Source organism: Ischnura elegans, chromosome 1 (genome assembly GCF_921293095.1).
Source record: "Ischnura elegans chromosome 1, ioIscEleg1.1, whole genome shotgun sequence".
In the NCBI taxonomy this organism is placed as follows: domain Eukaryota; kingdom Metazoa; phylum Arthropoda; class Insecta; order Odonata; family Coenagrionidae; genus Ischnura; species Ischnura elegans.
The window spans coordinates 146,801,646-146,822,302 of record NC_060246.1 but is presented as its reverse complement, the minus strand read 5'-3'; positions in this window follow the sequence as shown (position 1 = coordinate 146,822,302).

The window sequence follows — 20,657 nt, the reverse complement described above, 5'->3', positions numbered from 1 at the left end:
GATAAAAAAAAATGTGGAATCAACTAAGTATTTTTTTGTGTTACCATATCTTAATTCCTCCAAGAAAACTTCCCAAACATCGATTTTACTAGTGCGTCATTCCCAAATAACGGTAAGCTACAACAATACCCTCCTCAAACGAGCCTCATTTTCCTACTATAGAAATAAACTGGCTCTTAGCCTACGTTTACATAAGAACATTTAGCAAATTTTTTGTATTCTCAATTTTTAAGCTAATTTTATTGGGAGTTTTATCCTCATTCCTCTACATCAGGTTTACCGAAAATGAATCGTGTATTTCAGTGCAAACTTAAGATTTCAGATGCTTCTTTGTAACAATTAGCCGAGTCCCACCTGGGTGGGTATTTCAACACCCAAGGCGTAGACGTACGTCAAGTTCTGTTTTACAGGTCCCTGGAAAATCTTATTACAGGCCATTTGCCAAAATTTCCCAATACCAAGACCGACGGAATTGCCCGAAATGCAAAATATATTTTAAGCACCTATTTTAAGTGCCTATTTAGGCTGCCTATTTCTTCAGTTTTAGTGTCTAAATGTCCTCAGCTTAGACATTACCATATCTTTCATTTTATAGTTTGAAATAACCTCTTTCCGATGGGAATTCTGTTTACGTTTTACTTTCAAAGAGACACTTCCTCGTTTTTACAAGACGGAAGAAAAAAAGAGCAGGATGCTTTCAATGAAGATTATGATGTAGAACTTTTCGTGGGATTCCGACCTCGTGAGATCCTTCATATCTGACAACTTTTCGACGAAAAAGTTTTTCATCAACCTCGGTGCTGTAATATGTTATCGTTATCGTTATGTTAATATATGTTAGTCCAAAACTGAAAAGAGTTACAATGAAGATGGCAAAAATGGGATCTAACTTCAAAATTCTAGAGATGGTTACAAAAGAGCTTGGAATATATCAATGGCTATTTGGAAATTACTCATTTTTTAGAGTATTCATTGGCGTGAGGTCCATTCTACCAATTCTTTGGAATTGATAGAATTGATAGACAACTCAGCACCACGACTTTATCAGTTGTTAATAGTCACTTATGGAATCTATATAGGAGAGGGTGGTCACAAATAACGATTTTTGGTATCGTGGTGGTGGTTCCGAGAAGCTCGAATGCTATGGCTACAGAATGTGGAATTCATGCTGGAGCAACCTATAAAAGAGAAGGAATGGATGCGGGTCGTGTTTGGATACAGGACTCAAAAGAAATGAAGCTGGAAGGAACAGAGGAGGAAGATTTAATGACGTCCCTAATTAAACAAGTTGACAAATCAGTCGGCAAACACAGACCTGTTTCCAGTGTACGAGGGAGGGAATAGCTTGAAATTGAGAAGGCGCCTGTTTTCAATTTATTCCTCTCTAACGGCTTATTATAACCAAGGATAAGGGTTCCTGAGAAAATATTGAACTAGCTGTGGCCGGGGATTAATTTCTTTTCCAGAAAGGTCTCCTGAAACAAATTTGGAAACAGTTTGTGATTTTTCATTCAAATTTATGGTCACTATGCAGTAGAGGACGTGACAGCAAAATCGTACTCCTTTTTCTTGAAAATTCCTTAGATTTATTTATAAATAACTTTCAAAATTCTAGACCAGAGAAGCTCTTCTCAGCAAACTTTTCAATGAAACTCTTTCCATCGCCCTCTTTTCATTGAGGAAGACGAAAGGGTCTAAACGTTAGCCTTAAAATTACGGTTCGGGAATTATTCCGAGAGTTATTTACAAGTATAATTCTTCAAAAAAAGATACTCATCCTAAACTCTTATTTTTTCCATTCCTATTTTCTTACAGTCATGCTTACAATATTTGTAGACATTTTTCAGACTGCTGAATATCTCTACTCTAACAAAGGACAAAATTTAGTTTTGCGAATGTGCGTTTATTCACCTTAAAGAAAAATAATTCAATAAATTCTTCAGGTGAAACTTTAAAATGACAGTGAGATATGGCGCCATCGGTACCTTCCCGCTTAAAAAAGCTTTACCAACGTTTAAAATATTTGCGATCTATTCCTATTTGTTCACCTACATCCATAATTCACTGCAAGCCACCAAAAGAGGTGTTTAGCAAGGGGTGAACCATCACCAACTTGGACCAGAGGATTAAAATTTACTACTCCATGAACATGCGCTACGCAACACTTTACATATGACGCATAGGCTTTGCGATTTATCTACCTATATCCTACTGATGAATTCAATCTACCGATGAAGCTAGAATATGCTAAATATCCTGTAAGGAATACTAGAAAAATACAGAAACATTCATTGAGGAAAATATTATACAAGTTAGTAAGCTACACTACCAGTCAATGTCGCTATTTCTATGTCCCAACGCTGCCATCATAGTCTCTTACCGATCGCGAAAAAAATGACACTCAAAATCCAGCATTTTACAGTCAAATCTACCTGCATTTTACAGTCTATCTCTCTTATTTTTATGATCTTATCTACCGTAGTATGTTGGCGTAATTATGTAGTTATTTGTACAATTCGTTTTCTAATTTTCCACACTCACGCCCCCAAGCTATTTTTACAACTGGGCGTGCATAACATAACTTTGGCAAGCTAACATGTATCTAATTGAAGTTAATACCTTTTACCGGTTTGACACTCCATTCACGGCCAGGAGAGATTCGGTACTGGTTCATCTCAAGCTTGAGTTGCCCCCATTTTTCCGAGAGTCCACAGAACGCATATTTGTAATTAGGTGCGTGCATTTCGTCCGGAGATTTTTGAATAAATGGTTGGAAAATGGGAGGCGAAATAAAGCAATTCCTTTTTCATTCGGGCCACAGTCGGCCTCGCCGTCGTCCTTGAACAAAAACCTTAAAATATCGAGGGTTTTCCTCAGTGCCCGCAAAAATAACGCCACAGTCGGAAGAGCGGGGCTCTGAACCGCGACCGAGTAATTTCATTACGGCTCGTGGTGCGAGTGTGAACGCGTTCCCGGGTCACGGTTGGATACCCGCCGTCCACGCCTGCGGGGCGACATGCGGACGCTATTGCCCAGGCGGTGCCGCGAATAACGGGTCAACGTAAATTTGCTCGGCGATGAAGGTATGACACATATGAGAGCGATGGAACGCCCGTCGAAATCTAAAAATCCTTGCTAAATAAAAAAATATGTGGTTTTCTCTTAATCTGAATAAAAATTAGGTATTTTCTCATTTATTATGAGCACGGACTTAGAATAATCAGGACTGGGCACTTAAAGCTTCATCTGTCGTCGCTATTGTCGCTGACGAGAAATTATTCTCATAGATGGCAGCACTGTAGCTCGCCTGAACCATCTAGGGAGTTTTATGGTGATTGTACGGGAGTGATCTTTTTTCAGCAAACTTTCGAATATAGAAGCTATTTAAGAACGATCAATTTTCTTGAGATACCAAGTGCGATGTATAAGAAAATTTTTCTCGATGAAGTTTTTTGACTCTTTCGAGGGAAAGGACGAATTCCATGCAGTAGAATTGACTTCGTTGACATTTCCATATCTATCCCTTAAGATTTTCAGCCTCAAACTTTTCGACCACAACACAGTGGAAATGTTTATTGGAAGCCGCTATTCCTGTTGAAATAGGGCACTTTAAGCTAGTATATTAGATAGGGCCTTATCAATTTATCCTGTTCCTTCCGCCTCGATTAGTAAAACAACTATGACGTGCAATTATTTCCAGTCTAGCATTCACTTTCGTAGCATCACATATGCTATGAAACGGAGTTACCTGTTCACTACTTAGAAGCTGAATTTCACTGATAAACTTTTCAGATAAGTATTAACTGTTTATCCATGCAGTTTTTACAGTTCACTATTTTACATTGTTGATTGACCTAATGAAATCCTAGCAGATGATATTTAATGAAACACTAAATGCGAAGTTCGGGGGCCTACACTTAGGTTTTTCCACATTTCTATCGCAGGAAAGAAATAAAGTGTGTTAAAAATGCTATTCAGGGCTTGATTCGATATTTAAAGGATTTAAATTTGTTGTTTAGAACCTCTTTTATACCATACATTGATAAAATACTATCACCTCTAGTCTGGGACTGTTTCATAGCATGATACAATCTCCTTGAATCGGAATTACGTGCTTATAACTCAGGAAGTTGAATTCCACTGATGAGCTTTTGCGATAAGTATTAGCTATAATCCCATTCTGTAGAGTTTGTGCTTGATTGACGCCGTTGATTGATCTGTTTGAAGCCTAGCGGACGGAATGCAATGAGGTAGAGAATGTCATGTTCGGGGGTTTATTTCATGGTTCTCCACGCATTTATTTCATAGAACAAAGATATTTAATTGTGAAAATAAGTTTCAGTGCTTAAGTCAGTATTTAAAAGATTTAAATTCATATTGAGAGCCTTTTCCGCTAAGTCCTTACAAGGTAAATGAATACCTATTATCCTATATCCTAGGAGCGCACGGGCGAGCTTTGGTGCTGCCATCTATGTTTGAAACCATCGCCGGGCGACATTAAGGACGACATGGCTTGGCATTACCAGGGTTCGGGAGTTGCACTGGGCTGATTATGAGTCATACATGTTTAACAGCATTTCTCTGTCTCTCCGCCATCTTCATTGGATTGTCCCACTTTTTCTTCCTTAAATCACGTTTGTCAAAAATCTTCATAGTTAAAATGATAGCATATCCAATAGAATTCTACTTCATTGATCATTCTTTACATTTATTTCTCATTTTTTTGTAACTAGCTCACATTTTTCCATTCCGACTATTATCTTTTCTGTATACGTTTTCTGTTCGTGGCTTTAAACTCATCTCTTCTTTCTCTTGTGCCGTAACAGTAATTAGTATTTCTGTTTTCTATAATTTTTTTCTTCTGCGCAAATGTTCTCTTGCAATACCTCATCGAAGGGAATGTAGTTTTTGATGGAATTAACTGAATCCTGGCTGTGAAATGTTTTAATAAACTGTAATCATTTCTTGGCATTTTTCGCTCTGAATTCGTAATACATTCTATACAGTGGGCCGTCCTTCATGCAGAAATGGAAACATTTTTACTTGGATACTAATATTTGCTATATTTTGCCACCAACTGTGAAACATGAAAATGAGTGCTTTACAGCTCCTGATCAATTTTTTAGAAGTATAATTTGTTTTTTATGCAATGTTTTCGATATTTCGCTTCAAAATATGGAAACTGATTTTAATATGAATTATGAAAACAGAAACCATAAGTTAATGTAGCTAACAAATGTACAACCAAAATATGTAAGCGTAAAATTTCTCTTTAAATATTTAATTATGCAATACAGAATAGCAAATAACACATAACAGCCAAAAATTAGCACTTTTCTAGGTATTTTCATCCCAAGCGCTTAACTGGAGCTAATACTCTGATTTGTAAACCTTTGATGGGGTCATCATTTTCTTCTTTAAATTACTGCTTTTGATGTGGTTAATTTTCATTGGGTGGTTTTTTTCAATAGAGGGCTATATTTTCTTAAATATATTTCAGTATTGCCTTAAAATTCGTTTAATATAGGAAATGGAGCCAGTCATGGTGTGGTTGTCGTCGAAAAATTAAAGCTGCTCTACCACCATATGAGTCCCGTAAGCCTTCCTATTATCCAGTTTATTATTTATAGCATGTAACATTGGAACTGACTGTGAAAATTTATTTTTTTCGAATTTTGAGTTCCTATGATAAATGATATTTAGCGTTGGTCTTCAGTCTTTAACTTGCTCGAATGTTCCCTATAGTTTAGGTAAACTGCTTAAGGACTTTTGTCGCTTTCAAGGTCATGAATGCGGATTATGCCGTGAAGTTTTTCTATCGATTCCCGCTAAAACGTTATGCCTGTTCTCAAAAGTTATGCATCACTTTAGATTTGAATGGCACTTCCCCATTAAAAGGATAGGAAAGAGGAGAGTCTGGAAACTATTCATCAACTTCAACCTTGAGTAGGTGGCTTCCGTTTCCTGAGTTGTACCTCTGCTCGCAAGCCGCAAATCCCTCACTCTCCATGATGTCCTCAACTTCCACTCCGCTTACATGAGCAAAACTTGCTTCAAAAATGTCTGAAAAAGGAATTATGTCACTTCTCCTCATATTTTCTCACAAAAGATGAGCCTCGGGCATTCACTGTGTAACGTAATTTCCTAATCATGTCATCGAAGAGAAAATGGGAATTGACTGTAGATAATGGAAGATAACGTTTATATTCATCTCCTTAGGTTATTATCTTGCAAGAAATCAATTAGAGGAAGTTATGAGAGGAGCTAATGTTCCTTTATCGCTAATTGACAGACAAATAGGCCACAACATCTCTCGTTGGAACTGCAGAAATTTCGTGACATATTCATAACCTAACAATTATTAAAAAGTTGGATATTTTGATCTGGTTTATTTTCACTTGTTTTTCATTTTCTACACATTATTTCATCTTAAATAAAAATTAAATCTATTTCAGAGTAAATTCATGTTGGATTCAATTGCAGTTCACTGCTGATCTCTACCACACGTCGTCAGAAACAGATGTTTTCCTTCAATTTTATTATCAGGAATTAGAGAATAGGGATATAGAAACTAAAACAATTTAGTTTTAGGAATGATATTATTGATCAATTGATCACTAATTAACTGTCTACATTAATTCCACTTACATAGTGGTATCATAAAAAGCAGTAAAAAAATTTCACTGCTTTACTGCTGAAAGAAAAAAAATAATTTTTGTTCATGAGTGTTGGTCTCAATGCTTGAAAAATAGCTTATAAGTTTTTAACATTATTTTTCATTACGTCTCATGGCAGAAGAAAACATTTTCATCAATACATTTCTAAATTGTTTATAAATATATATTTAATATCATAATACGTTTTATATTTAGGTAGTATTTAAAACGACAAATAATATCAGACGCAATTTAAATACTTATTAAAATATAAATTTAATAGATTTTTGCTTTCATTTATTTGCAACAAACAGTCTAAATAAAATATCCACAGCACACTAACTAGAGGAAATGCAGAGTTTTAAAGAGCTTAATGATTTATGACTTTATAAAACAGTAAAGCATTAAGAAGGAAATAAATCATCTACAGTGGAAGCCTAAAGCTATTTGTATAATTGAACAGTGCATGCAGGATAGCCTCTAGTTAGAATACTTATTCCCCACTGCTAATGGAAATTGAACTGTTGGGAGAGGAGACCGAGTCAAGTAATAGTCTACTTTAATGTGGGTGTCCGGAAATTTTCCACCATTTGCTTATGGTATTCAAAAACTGAATCCTATTATCCTCGACTTATAGTAGGTATCTCGGGGGATTTACCTGCCTAGGACATTGGGGATCAGCTCCACTTTCAAAACCCTTTACCAATTACATAAATTAACTATACAGCAGTGAGGCCCGGGTCAAATTTTCAACTTCTCCTCTGAGGAAAAAACAAATTTTTTCCCTCTTTTCTCCCCTTATCCCTCCCTATCCTGCTAAGTTTTTCTTTCGCACTTTTGAAAAAAAATGAGTGAAAAAAGATTGGAGTGGGTTAAAAAAAAAAACAGCCGACGAGCATGGAGTCGCCTTAAAAAAAAGTAAAGAGCGACAACAAAACTGCGGCATCCGATTGCTCCATTGCGACGCCATGAGGATTAAGCAATTGAGGATGGTGATGGGCCATTTTTGACTTCGCGAATCCGATATGCATGGGTGCGAGCTTTCTTTATTTGTATGTTTTTTTATTGTTATCGTAATGGCCAGAGATTATGGGTGGGTGCAGTGATATGGGTCCGAACGACTTTTGTTTTCCGAAAATGTATTGCTATCCGGGCATTCGGTTATCTGGGAAGCGCAAGAGAGTCTATGATAAAGTTCAGCGATTACCACGGATTGCGATTTTGCCGATGCCGGCCTAGAGGCGGGAGCATGTGGCCGAAATATTTTCGAGAGCGTATAAATTAGCTGAAAGTTGAAGCGAATCAAAGGGGGTTTTATGCTTCATTTCCTGCGTTGGTAGTCGTTGGAACAAACCTTCGGAATTCGAGTCTCGCTAGTATACACTCATCCAAAAGGGGAGTAAAGGTTTTCTACTTTTTTCCTGCAACACTGCGACACAGACGAACGGTATTAAATTTCGCGTCCACAAAAGAGCTTCTGGAATTTTAGCATGGAAAATATTTTAATCGGAAACCAGAGAGAGCTTGTATTGGTTATGAATCCTTGGAAATTCGAAAATATATCGCGGATTTGGCGCGGCAATAACAGAGCCATACACATCTTCCCGGCACCAGCTTAGGTATAAAAACACATATAACTTTTTAAGAATGAATCTATGGATGAGCAAATTCTAAGCGCTAAACCATCAATATAGTCCGACATTTTTAATCTTCTAAAAGTAAAAAAACCCTCAGATAAACTAGAAAAAATTGTGGCATTTCTAAATCACCAACGTAAATATGATGCCAAGGCGACCCACTGCCTCGGCTGCAACATTATTATCGCAGATGATGAGATTTGAGCAGTTATTCTATTTAATTTTAACAGTACCTGCTAATTTTTATTTCCATAAATTTTTTGGGACTCCCGCTTTTTCTACTTTTATGACCTTCGCAAAACAGTTCGCTGTTTGTATGCTGAAGAAATTATGTTTTAAGACGATTTTTCTGTAAATTTATTGTTATTTTTTTCTTACCTATTTCCATTGCTCGTCTGTTTGATTTTTGATATTTTATCGTATTTATCAAAATAATTCTTCCATTTTTGATGCAGTTTTAAGCGATTGAATTTGGATTTTTCTATATGGTGTTCAAATCATTCGTTTTCTTCATGTTAGATTTTTCAAACGAATTAAGATTACTTTGAATGTGAGCAACATCTTTCTAAGAGCGATAATGCATTACAATCATAGTATTTTCCCAAATATCTATGATAAATTTCAACCCATCTTGGTAAGAAGGTCGAGATACACATTATTCATTTAAATAGCCACTCTCTAAGAATAGCTCTTAACAGTGTGGTCTTCTTGAGTGACCCGTCGGTTTTACACGAAGACCATTTGGAGCAAGAGGCTAATATTATCAATTAAAAGTAGGAAGTAAAATCTGATGCTTTCCCGGCGAATATGTTCAAAAAAGGCTATTCGGGCTTCCAGCCGGGTGGTCTCCCTCCATTCTGCCGACGTTTCGGAACACGAGTCGGGTTCCATCCTCAGGGCTAATGGTGAGTGGATGAAGTTTGCCAGCTTGTTTACTCTTCAGTTGGTTGTGAGGTCTAACGTGATTGGCTGGGAGGCAGCCAATATTATTTTCTTTAGTGCCGGTTTCCATGCATTACTCAGTGAATATCCTGTGTCACGGTTGAGGGTGTTAGTTGTCAGCCGGATCTCGATGGATTCCTTTACCAGTCTTTTCCAGAAATCAGTCTCGCGGCATAGAATTTTCACGTGATCCCACTTTACCCTATGATCGGATTCAATGGCGTGTGAGATTTCAAAATTATCAAGCTAAATAAATCCATTCTAGCCGTCGTAGTTTTTATTTGCAACTCTGACTTGATATAAATTTACGGTAACACATGAGTGATACAGAATAAATATACTATTATGTTCCTCATATTCCTGTTCTCAGCCCCCTCCCCCCAGCTATGTGTGTATGCTGTAATAAAGTGAGAAATTTAGTTCTCGCGGACACCTTCAAAACTAGATGAGACTACGTACGATCTAGTTTAATATACCTCACTTAATAGTTGTTTTCATCTTGATGCAAACTTCAATCATTGAACATCGTAAAATTTCCCTCTTATAATTCACCAAGCAAAGCAAATTCTCCCTGAAACTAGATAGCAAGGTAGAGAAAAAATTTCCACCAAGAAAATATTTGCACTCAGAATTCATCATCGCCGTCTTAATCGTGGAGGTTCCAAGAGTAGCAAAGAGATGGATACTAATATATCTTTTCTTACAATCGTAATTCTTTTATTGTATTGGAACGCTAAATGCATACTAAGATTTGATAATGATTTTTTCCCCTAGCTGTTACGTTTTTAATTTTTCTAAGGAGCGTATTAGGATTAGCCTTCGCGATACAATTCGATGTCAATCTCGCTTTTCACGAAAGTAACCTTCACAGTCGTCCTCGCGGGATAACTGTAATTCCCGTTACCGCAGTAATTTCCCCAGTCTCGCAATGCCACAGAAAAATAAATATCTAGAGTGTTCACTGCATGATAAATAGTATATCCCCAAATGGAGCCAGTTCCGACGCTGAAACGTAAATGGTCCACGGACGTGCTCGCCGTAAGTAGGAGCAACATATTGCCAGTAGCATTTAGAGGCAACCACTTTGAAAACATAAGCATTGGGTTAAGTACTGCATGATAGCAGTAACTTTGTCCGCAGTATCGTGCATGGGTTAGATGTTATGAAACTCAATGTTGAAAAAAAAACACTTGGCTCGGTGATTCGAATCCTACCTCAGCCAAATGATATTTTCATGGCGAATTTCATCCTGGGTGTAACCATTAACAGCATTGATGTTTGGCATCTGCGCATGCTACCAAGATTGAAATGGCAAAATTAAGAGATCTCGTAATGGGGATAATTAGTTGACTACGAATAAAAAACAAAATTTGGTGAGTTGGTCGTCCTGCTTTCCATGTCTTTACCTTTTCTTTCGCACCTTTCATTTTCTCGCATGATATAGTACGGTTGAAGGAGGCAACCCACATCTGAGGTCATTTGTACCATAAGGAAAGGGTAGGGAGGGATTAGTGGAGAGAAACCTGGCGTCGGTAATAGCCTGACGAAAGGAACCAAGGGGACCACGGCCCAGCGTCCCATCCAACGGACGGAGTGCTGTGCTCGAAGTGCACTCTTCAAAAAAGTCTGCGTAAAATCTCCGCCTCCGCCGGGATTCGAACCCTGACTCCTAAGGGTGAGACGCTATACGCCACATTACCCTATCCCCTCACACTCTCACTCTGTACATTCTTCCTCCCTATGTCCGCGCATCCAGATGACTTAAGTTTTCGCGAGGACTGTGCAGTGTATTGCGCATGTTTCAGTGGTGTAGGTACCTATATTTATCAGTCTGTACCCGCAAGGGAGGATGGAATGGGAAAGACTGAGTTGGGAACAGGATATAAGATCGATGCTTTCTCCTTGAATGGAAGGAAGGGAAATAGGGATAAAAAAATATGCGGCCGTACGAAATAGAAGGCGGTCTTGCCCCAGGGCCATCCAGGGACGGGAGAGGTGCGAGTGGTCTGTCTGAGCCCTTGTCATGTGGAGTACATGGTCTTCGGCTTGAAGAAAACCACTTCGATCGCCCATGTTCTTTCTTCAGCGCTTTCTCGTTGATTGATCTTCCAACTCATCTCAAGCTCCACTAATCCCAGAACATTTTCTTTCTCTCTTCCTCCTAGCAATTCCCCTAGGGTGACTCCTTCGTTTTGAAGAGGCCCCCATCCTGAGAGCGGAAATCGACTTCGAGCTTGTCCTTATCTTATACCGGATTCGTTTATCGGGAAAGAAATGAAAACTCTACTGCCGTACGTTGGTGTAATCAAAAATTCGCTGGTACTGTTCATTTAAGTTTCTCGGAAAATGTTATGGACGGTAGCGGGTAATTGATAAAAATGAAATAAGTGTAGGTTGCCTATGTAAATCGAAAGCCATGGAGCATTTTCAATCTGCCAGATAGTATTTCCAATTTTACAGGCTTTCGCGGTACTTTTTTTTGCTCAGAAGAGCGAATTTCTGAGTAAAATTTCCTATATTCCTCCCTCTAAAGAGTTGTGTTCGTACATTCTACAATTGAAATGTATTATTCTTTCTTTTTTAGTCGTAGGTATAACTTCTGATAAAACTTGATTTTTGAATCGTAAAATTAATTGTAATATGTCCCTTCAATTTACTAACAGTTTTTGATTTAATACTATGAATGATTCCAGTGTAAAAACGAATATCTGGTGCTTGTAATGTTATACTTGTCAATAGCACACATGTCCGTGAACTGGCTCATATTTGAGGTGTGTAACACATATGTACTCAAATACAAAGAGGTGCTAGCGACACATCTTTCTCTATTTATTTCCTTGTATTTACCTCTTTTCCTCCGTGAAAATACTATTTGTAGATACATATGGAGGACATCTTTCGGGAGGTTCAAAGGAGACTCCTCGGGGCTGGAAAAGAACCCAAGTTTTTGAAATTCTAAACGGAATGAAAATATAGTTTGAAATAACAACCAAAGCACTGAACATTACATCTTCCCTTGCTCTAAATCTTCCGAAAATATTATTTTATTAATAACTATGGGAAATTACCTGAATGGACCTCATTCCATCAGAAAACTGAAATGTAATTCTACCGTTCTACCTGTGACCAAAGCCTTTCTAGCGCAATCCATCTAGAATCAAGGGTAGCAGCTAGGTCATTAGAGCTATGTAAAGGCATCTTGTTGCATATTGGACTTAAATAATTCCAAAATTCAAAACCAAAGAGAAGAATAAAATAGCTATCTTGATTCATTGAAGAAATTCTTGTTTTTTGAAAAGCCTGAATTTTCTACGTTTTGTGACATAAAACCCTAATTTTTATATCCTAAATCATATTTTTTTGCTTTTGTAAAAATCATCACCATATGTCGTAATTACAATTTTCCTACTCGTCTAGTCCTTCTGGAAAATTAATGAAACCAGATACACTGAATGAGACAAAACAGCACTAATGAATCTACAATGTGAGCAAGGGGAGAATAAATAATTGAGTGAAATATGAGTATATCTTCTTTTTAAAGACCGCATTATGCACAGCTTTGACTTTATAGGAAATAAGTGGACTAAGTATTTGAATTAAACCAATAATTTCCGTGTAAAGAGGAATACTTTTTCCCTGTTTTTAGCTGCCGAACTATATTCAGTTTCTGAAGATGAATTCGTATAATGAGATAATTATGTTGTTGATTTTATTTATCAATAGGATCTTATTTTGTCTTTCCATGGTATATTGTGATCCAAAAGTATATACCAATTATAATATACAATTGAAATTCTCTTCGCTATTGAATTCTTCTTTGGTGTGTAAGGTCGGAATTGGTTCCTAATTTTCTACCTAATTGAAATTGTATCCCCATTAACTGAGCTTATTCAACGTTTTCTTTTGAATTGCAATCGATCTTTTATTAGGTACCTACTTCAACAGTTGTAACCGAAGCGAAAATATATTTGAAAGATTCGTGTGGTAATGTTGTATAAGACTCCTTGCTTTTCTCCTCTCCGTATATGAAATTGGTTCTCATTACGACCAAAATGATCTGGTATTGCCCTTCTTTGTAAGATACTCAGACGTGTTATTAGATTTTTGCTCGTACAAAGGTCAAAAGATTGGAAAAGATACCCTCTATGTCCAATCAGTCTGACTTCCCCACAATAAATAAAATATATTTACACTATTTTTCTGCAGATAGTACCATTTATTGCAGAGACTTGGGGGCTTTACTCAACAATATATCCAGAGTTTCGGAAAAATAGAACCAATTCCCTTCGATTAGAATTAAAATAGATTATCATTATACAAATATTAACATCGTATGTAACTTTATAATCCTTTATAACTTATGGATATTTGCTCAGATTGAATATAGCTAAATTCCATGCAATTCTCATTGCAGTTAAACATTTACTCGTGAGTTTTTTTTCGATGTTATAATTTATCCTGATTTTTACAAATAGCCATTTTTACACTAAATTCTTAAGATCTACTTCAGATTTCTCCCTTACATGTCGCAGGTTTACTGCCACCATTCCCTTTCAAATTTTTTTTATGATTCTTTCCGCATCAGCAACGTATGTACGCGTTTAAAAATACCATTCCAAAATTTTACATAATTTTTAATTTTTTCGGTCACCCCTTCACAGCATTGCTTTTGCCTTCCTCAATATCGCGCATTTCAAATAGTATATATATTAAGAGCACTGACATTTTGGTACCTGTAAACAACTTCCCATGTCGTTTAGTCTCCGAGCAATCCCGTGCATTCTAAAATACTCTGCGCTAGCGGTTATGGTAAATGTTTTGATATTAATAAAAGAATATGTACAACGCCGCGACGCTAAAAGTGTCCTTTGGGAAATTTCCAAATGGGAAAAGAATTTTGCGATGATAACGATGAGGAAATGCATGGAGAGTAGTGTAGTTGAGTCTCTCCCCATTCACGGCATTTTCCGGTACATCGTCTGTCATGCTACAACATGGAATATGAAGCGTGTTTCCGTCTCGTAGTTGCAAAAGTAGGTCAGTATTTGATGTGAATGAACATATGAGAAACTCTCGGTGTAACCGTTCTGGTTTAGTGAGTAAACATGCTCGAGTGTAATAGCAAGTTCCCACGTGACATCAAGAGATGTCATGTTAGATAAGAATATATATCTTTGGTGTGTTTCGATCATTTCTAAGCTTGATTTTCCGATTGTGTTCAATTCACTCAAATTTATTGCCATCGAAGTACATGGCTGTATGTCAGTTCGGTAAAATAATTCGCTGTAATTTCTCATATCTTATCTTAACTGATATTTTCCTTCGCCCTCCCTCTGACCATATAAATTTAATTAGCATCTCATTTCTACCTGAAGCAATGGTTAAGACCTAAATTTTCAAATTGACTCCATAAAATCCCAAAAAATATACATGCGATAACTCTCATGTGATTATTGTGGGAGATGGTCATAGAAAGTCTGAAGGAAATAAACTGAATACATTTATAAATTTTTGCATTGAAGAGTATAATATAAATGTTAATATATATATATTTCTGATTATTTTTTTCTGTTAATCATTTCAAATTATAAAAAAAACAAACGCATAAAAGTGTTTTCTACTTGCAAAGTTTTTTTACTACCTAATTTTTGTAATCATCTCCAGAAGTTTGGAAATAATTATGGTGGCCAATAGATAAAGTCTTGATAAAAAAACGTTTCCTGTATTAAATAAATGTTAAACAACGCAAAACCAGCGAAACATTCATAGTTTCATAAAATACCCGTAGATTAACATATGACTTAAGTTATTGTTTAGCTGGTCTATACGTTCTAATGTACTAAGTACTACAAAAGAAAAGAGCTTTTCCAGCAGTGATTTGAAAAGCAACTGTTTTTTGGACTTCTGAAAAAAGTTCCATCCTCAACTTTTGTGGTGACCCCGGTTTCGTATGACCCACTTTTTCGGAGAGTTATTTACCCATTTCATCCTCGGGTTTAGCTAATACTTTTCTCATGATCTCCACTTGCTGCGGCAGCGGAGGAAAACGAGATTGCACAAGTCTCATGAAAAACGATTTTCCTTTTGAGTACACGATAAATCCACGAACGAAGAGGTTGGCTCTTACCCCCGTACTGAAAACCCTTGCCCGAAACTCACCCTATCCTCCCTCGAGGACTTAATTCTTGAACCCGTGGTCCCCCGTGGCTTGAAAATAATGAGGTCGTCTTGAAATTTCGCCGAGGCTTTTAGCCGTCGTTTGAAACCTCGTTATCACCGGAGGCTCATAGTCTTCATTTCTCCTCTCCTCCCACCTTCAATATCCTTCCCCATGCCGCCCAAAGTACCCGACCGCCGAGTCATCTTCCCTTGACCCGCCTAAAGAGTGTGCGCGGTCAGGCCGTAAACCGAGCGAAAGAAAGCGATGTACGTACTTTGCAGCTCATGGTCCCATTCGCGATAGAATGGCAAGAGAGAAAGAGGGAGCATGGCTTTACTTTGTAGAAAAGAGGATGGTGAACAGTTGTTGAGGGAGCATGTTGAGTGCATCGCGGACGTAATGTGCATCGGAGGAAATTCTTATCGAGGCTGGTCCGCGACTGCGCGATCCAAAACAAATACTCTTCGCGCATTATGCTTAAAAAATGATTCGCCGTCATATATGACGTCCATTGAGTTTAACCTATTATGATCCAATGTTGCTTATAAGTGACAACAATAGCAGTGGCGTAATTATGGGAGGGGATGAGGGGATAGATCTCCCCCAAAGCTTCAGAGAAATAAAAAAGTTATTTAAAATAGTGCCTAGTTTTGAAATAAAATAACTGTATCTGCTTAACCCTCGGCCTCCACCTGCTCAATACTTACGTGAACTCCACCTGGGGTCTTTTTTGACCCCATGCCGTAAATTTAAAAACAAATAGGTATCTTTCTGGATATTTAATTTGAATTACACACTTTTAAATCATAATAAGGACATAAATAAGTAATTCTTACTGTTTCATCAAGTAATGTTAGGATTTTGAAATACAATAACATTTATCCTAGAAAACTCTACAAATTATTGTTCTTCTATAAAATTTCTCTTATAATTTTTCCGTTACAGTCCAAGACAAAAAACAATTATTTTTATAAAATTAAGCATTGAAATTGTTACTAATTTATCTTACAGTCCTTTAAATTTTCTGCAGGATTTAATGATATTTGCATGATCATTACAAACAAAGACTTCACATTTTTCACACCTCCGATTCATTTTCCTATCGGATTCTCGCAGACAAAATAAACAGCATCCACGTTTCTTCTAGGTGGAGGCAAATCTCTTCTACTCTGCATTGGAATTAGGTATTGTTCAAATCCTGCACATGTTACTGCTTCCCTAGTTACCTGAGTTCGCGTCTAAGGATTTTTCAATCGTCTTCTTATCTCTGGGTCTACTTCCTTTGCCAAATCAGCAAGAAATTTTCTCCTTGCTTCCTTTCCTGTTTCCCCATTGAACCTCTTTGAAATCGCAGAGAAAATCATTTATTGCTGCAATATCAAAAAATAGAGAAAGAGGCCATCTTTACAGAGTAATGTCTTGACCCAGTTCTAAGCTTGTAAAGAAATTATCCGTATTTATATTTCTTCCAATGCCTTGCAAATGACGAACCAAATCTAGCACTCCCCGTTTACCTCGATTCACGTCCCTGGATCTTTCAATTTTTCCAGTGTATATTTGTGCATTTACAATATACTGAGTTTCACAGTCAACAGTTGCCCATACTTTTATTCCATTTTACTCTGGCTTTGATGGCAGGTACACTTTGATACTACATCTACCTCTAAATGTGCACAAATGCTCATCAACTGTAACGCTTGAGGATGGTTTGTAGGATATAATACAGGCCTCCGTAATCATGTCAACACACAGATCTTATTGCCTCCACTTTATTTTTTGATATATCTTGCCTAGCAGTACGAGTCTCTTGAGGGCATTTCTGAGCGATAGGTGGAACATAATTTCAAATTCCTATTCTAGCTGGTGCAATGTCCCTCATCTTCATTTTCCTCAAACTCTGACGAATTTTCTTCCTCCACTATCACGTTTGTGACATCCTCCTCTATTTCAAATCGTTCCTCTTCATCACTGCTCAATTCACAACTGTCCATTTGTATGTCTTCGCCACTGTCCTCAAAAATTTCATTTAGTACCTCATCTGCACTATATCCTCTGCTCAGTCGATGAAACTCCATATTTTCTCCAACTTTTTGAAAGTACAATTTTTTACTGACCTTACAACACTGCTCGCGATGTGGACTAAGCACCTACGGAGGAGCTAAAACAAAATAAGGCATGTCCTCCTTGACATTAGAGTTGTGTGATATGCTTCGGTGGCTAGTTTGAAAATGAGGAGGAAGGAGAAATCCTGCGACAAAGTAAAGGTGATGAATCATAATAACAGGTGAGGCAAATTTTCCGTTAGAATGTTTTTTTTCCTTTTCTCAATGTACCCGTTGATGACAAAGGGTTACGTTGCTCCAAAAGGCCAGGCAGTGCCTTCGACATAGACGTTACATGCTGTTATTATTTCATGAGTGTAAATGATAAGTCTTAGACACGGAATAATATGAAGGTAATAAATCAACATGATACCCTCCGAGACAACTCAGTCAGGCGGTGGCTATTTCCACTCAATGGTCACTGGGCCCACATTACAATATCTGTGATACTTTATATTCAAATTTTAGCTCCAAGCGGAGAAAAAAATTCTACAAATATCTTCAGCAGGAAAGACGGGAACCAGCAGGCCAACTCATGGAAAATAATGCACGTTGAGTAAAAATACTCATCCCCTGCCTAAAGCCTTAGCGGTGGCTTGGAGGTCATCATGCAGATTTAGATGCTGAATAGTGCTATAACAATATCCGGTATTAAAATTTTATAGGGAAAAAAAGGAAAACACGAGGAAAGATTGACCAATGAGATGAGCCCAGCGTTGAACGAATTATATAAAAGACGATCTCTACCAACACTCTGCACCTCAGTGACCTAAAGATGCTGGCTGCGATGTCGGCAAAACTGTTATATATCAAGGAAGACACGCGGTGTATAACCCAGAAACTTCGCATCTGAATCTTCATCCCACTATGAAAACCTACATAAGGATTTCCTACCTTTCAACACCTTTTATGAATTACATTTCCATAGATATACGTTTCAAAATGTAGTGCCTACACAGTCTCCACCTGGGGTCAAATTTGACCCCACTCGTGAAAAATATTCCCATCCATGAATAACTGAAAAATTTAGTATCAAAATAGTATGAATTTATAGAAAAAACATGCGGGAAGGCATATCTGTAACATAGCAAGATTCCCTTTATTGAGTAAAAAATAGCAGGCGTTTTATCAACCTTTGGGTCAAAAAAGACCCCAGGTGGAGTCGGAGGGTTAAGATTAAATTTTTAGTGCCAAAATGATGTAAAATGCATATCCAGGCATATCATTTTTCAAAGGCCATCCCATCTCCCCCCCAAAGCATATTTCTAGTTACGCCACTGACCAATAGTGTATACATTTCAGCTGAATTCAGGAAAGAAAGGTGATCTTTTGTGCTGTAAAGTTTAATAATGAAACATTTAGCTGCAACATTAATTGTGATTGAGTTGAAATGTTTCATTTTTAAAGTGAAAAGTCTTGAAATTTAATTTCTCCCAGAAGCAGCTCTGGATTAGAAAGAGTTCAAACTAAAATGAAGTTACCAATAATGTGAATAATTTAATTTTTATAATCGTACGTTTCCACTAATCCCATCTAATCCAGCCGACGGTAGTGCCATTTACATGTAATTAACGTAAGTATTATGTTATAATTAAGTAATATGATATCAAATACAGTATTAATTTTTGAAGATCTCAAAAATTAGTTCGGTGACGAGACTGTTTAATTTTCACCAAGATACATAAGGTATTTCGAATATTACATCAATTTTTCGCCATTCAACGACGCGTATGTTGTAGCATTTATCTACATTTTTGTGTTGTCAGTCAAAAACTGCCGTAAGAGACTATGATTTTCAAATGCGATTTACGGATTACATATTCCTATTTTTTGGTCAACTTTCGATGTGGCTCAATCAGGTGAGCATATCCTAAATTTGTTCGTTCGTAGGTTTCCGCGGCGATGAATGGATGGCGTGAACATTTTCGGGCTGCGTTCTCGTAAGTTGTTGAATAACCCACAACAGTTTCGTCGGCTATCGTGGTGGCGTCCTCAGGTAAAAGATGGCAAGAACCACGAGCTTCTTGCCAACCTTCACCAGAAGATACTGGCAGGATAGCTGACGAAATTGTTTTGGATTATTCAACAACATACGAGAGCGCAAACTGAGAGTGTTGACGTCATATCCTTAATTTTTATGTGAAAATGCCAGATGCTTCTGAATGAAGTTCTTCTTTTCACATGCCAACCTCCTTAAACCAAGCTTCGAGAGGAATACCGTGTCTCCCTCGGACCCTCACAGGGATTTGCGGAAGAACTTCGGAGTAAGTCGAGGAAGGACAGAGGTACATTTTCCACGAGGGTGGTGGAGCAAGATACACGTGATGTACTTAAAATATCCGTGAGCCCGTGAAAAAGATTAATAAGCTCCCGTTGCCCCAGTTCCGTCGTCAATGTGTCTCTCCCGGAATGGTGGGTGGGATTTGATATGCACAGTTGAAGCACGTAGAATTTTCATTCTCCACTATAATGTGCAGGCGGGCCTGTAAAAATTACATCTAATCCTTGGACAACCTTAACGAAAAAAAACAGGACATGGTAGATTTAAACTTCAAGCGTGTATAATGGAATGGGCACTTATTTTCCTAATATAATCCTCACCGAGGGATATTCATTTTCCTTAATTTACAAGTTCAATTTTTCGTTTGCATATTTTTTTCCATTTTCTGCATTATATATTTTCCTCCTTCATATCTTCTTTCCTTAAAAATAATTCCATCTAGACAATTAGTTATATGACTGGCTGAATTGGTGAAGGACTTGAGTTTCGTCTTTCAAATAATGCCACTACTGTTTTTTCTTAAGTTTCGACCTCAGAAGCTGTTCCAGTTTCAGGACTTAAAGTAGTAGTGGTAGCTTAACATTTTCCTCTTCTTCATAGCTACTCTGAGTAAATGTTAATGTGTAATGTCTTTATACCTCGAGATTGAAATATAAAATAATACCAGTATCTTTGTGAGAAACTGACGTATTTTTTTCAAAACAACTGGATTCACATAAAAAAAGCTCTCCTAATGCAAATTAGCCATTTTAACTTTTGTGAGACTGTACCACTTACAAATTACATAATCGTCCGTTTCTATTGTGGTTATTTGTACTCCATGATGCTTTTGACTGTTTTTTTTGCCATTTATTGGACTTTAATTGTGATACATGAGGA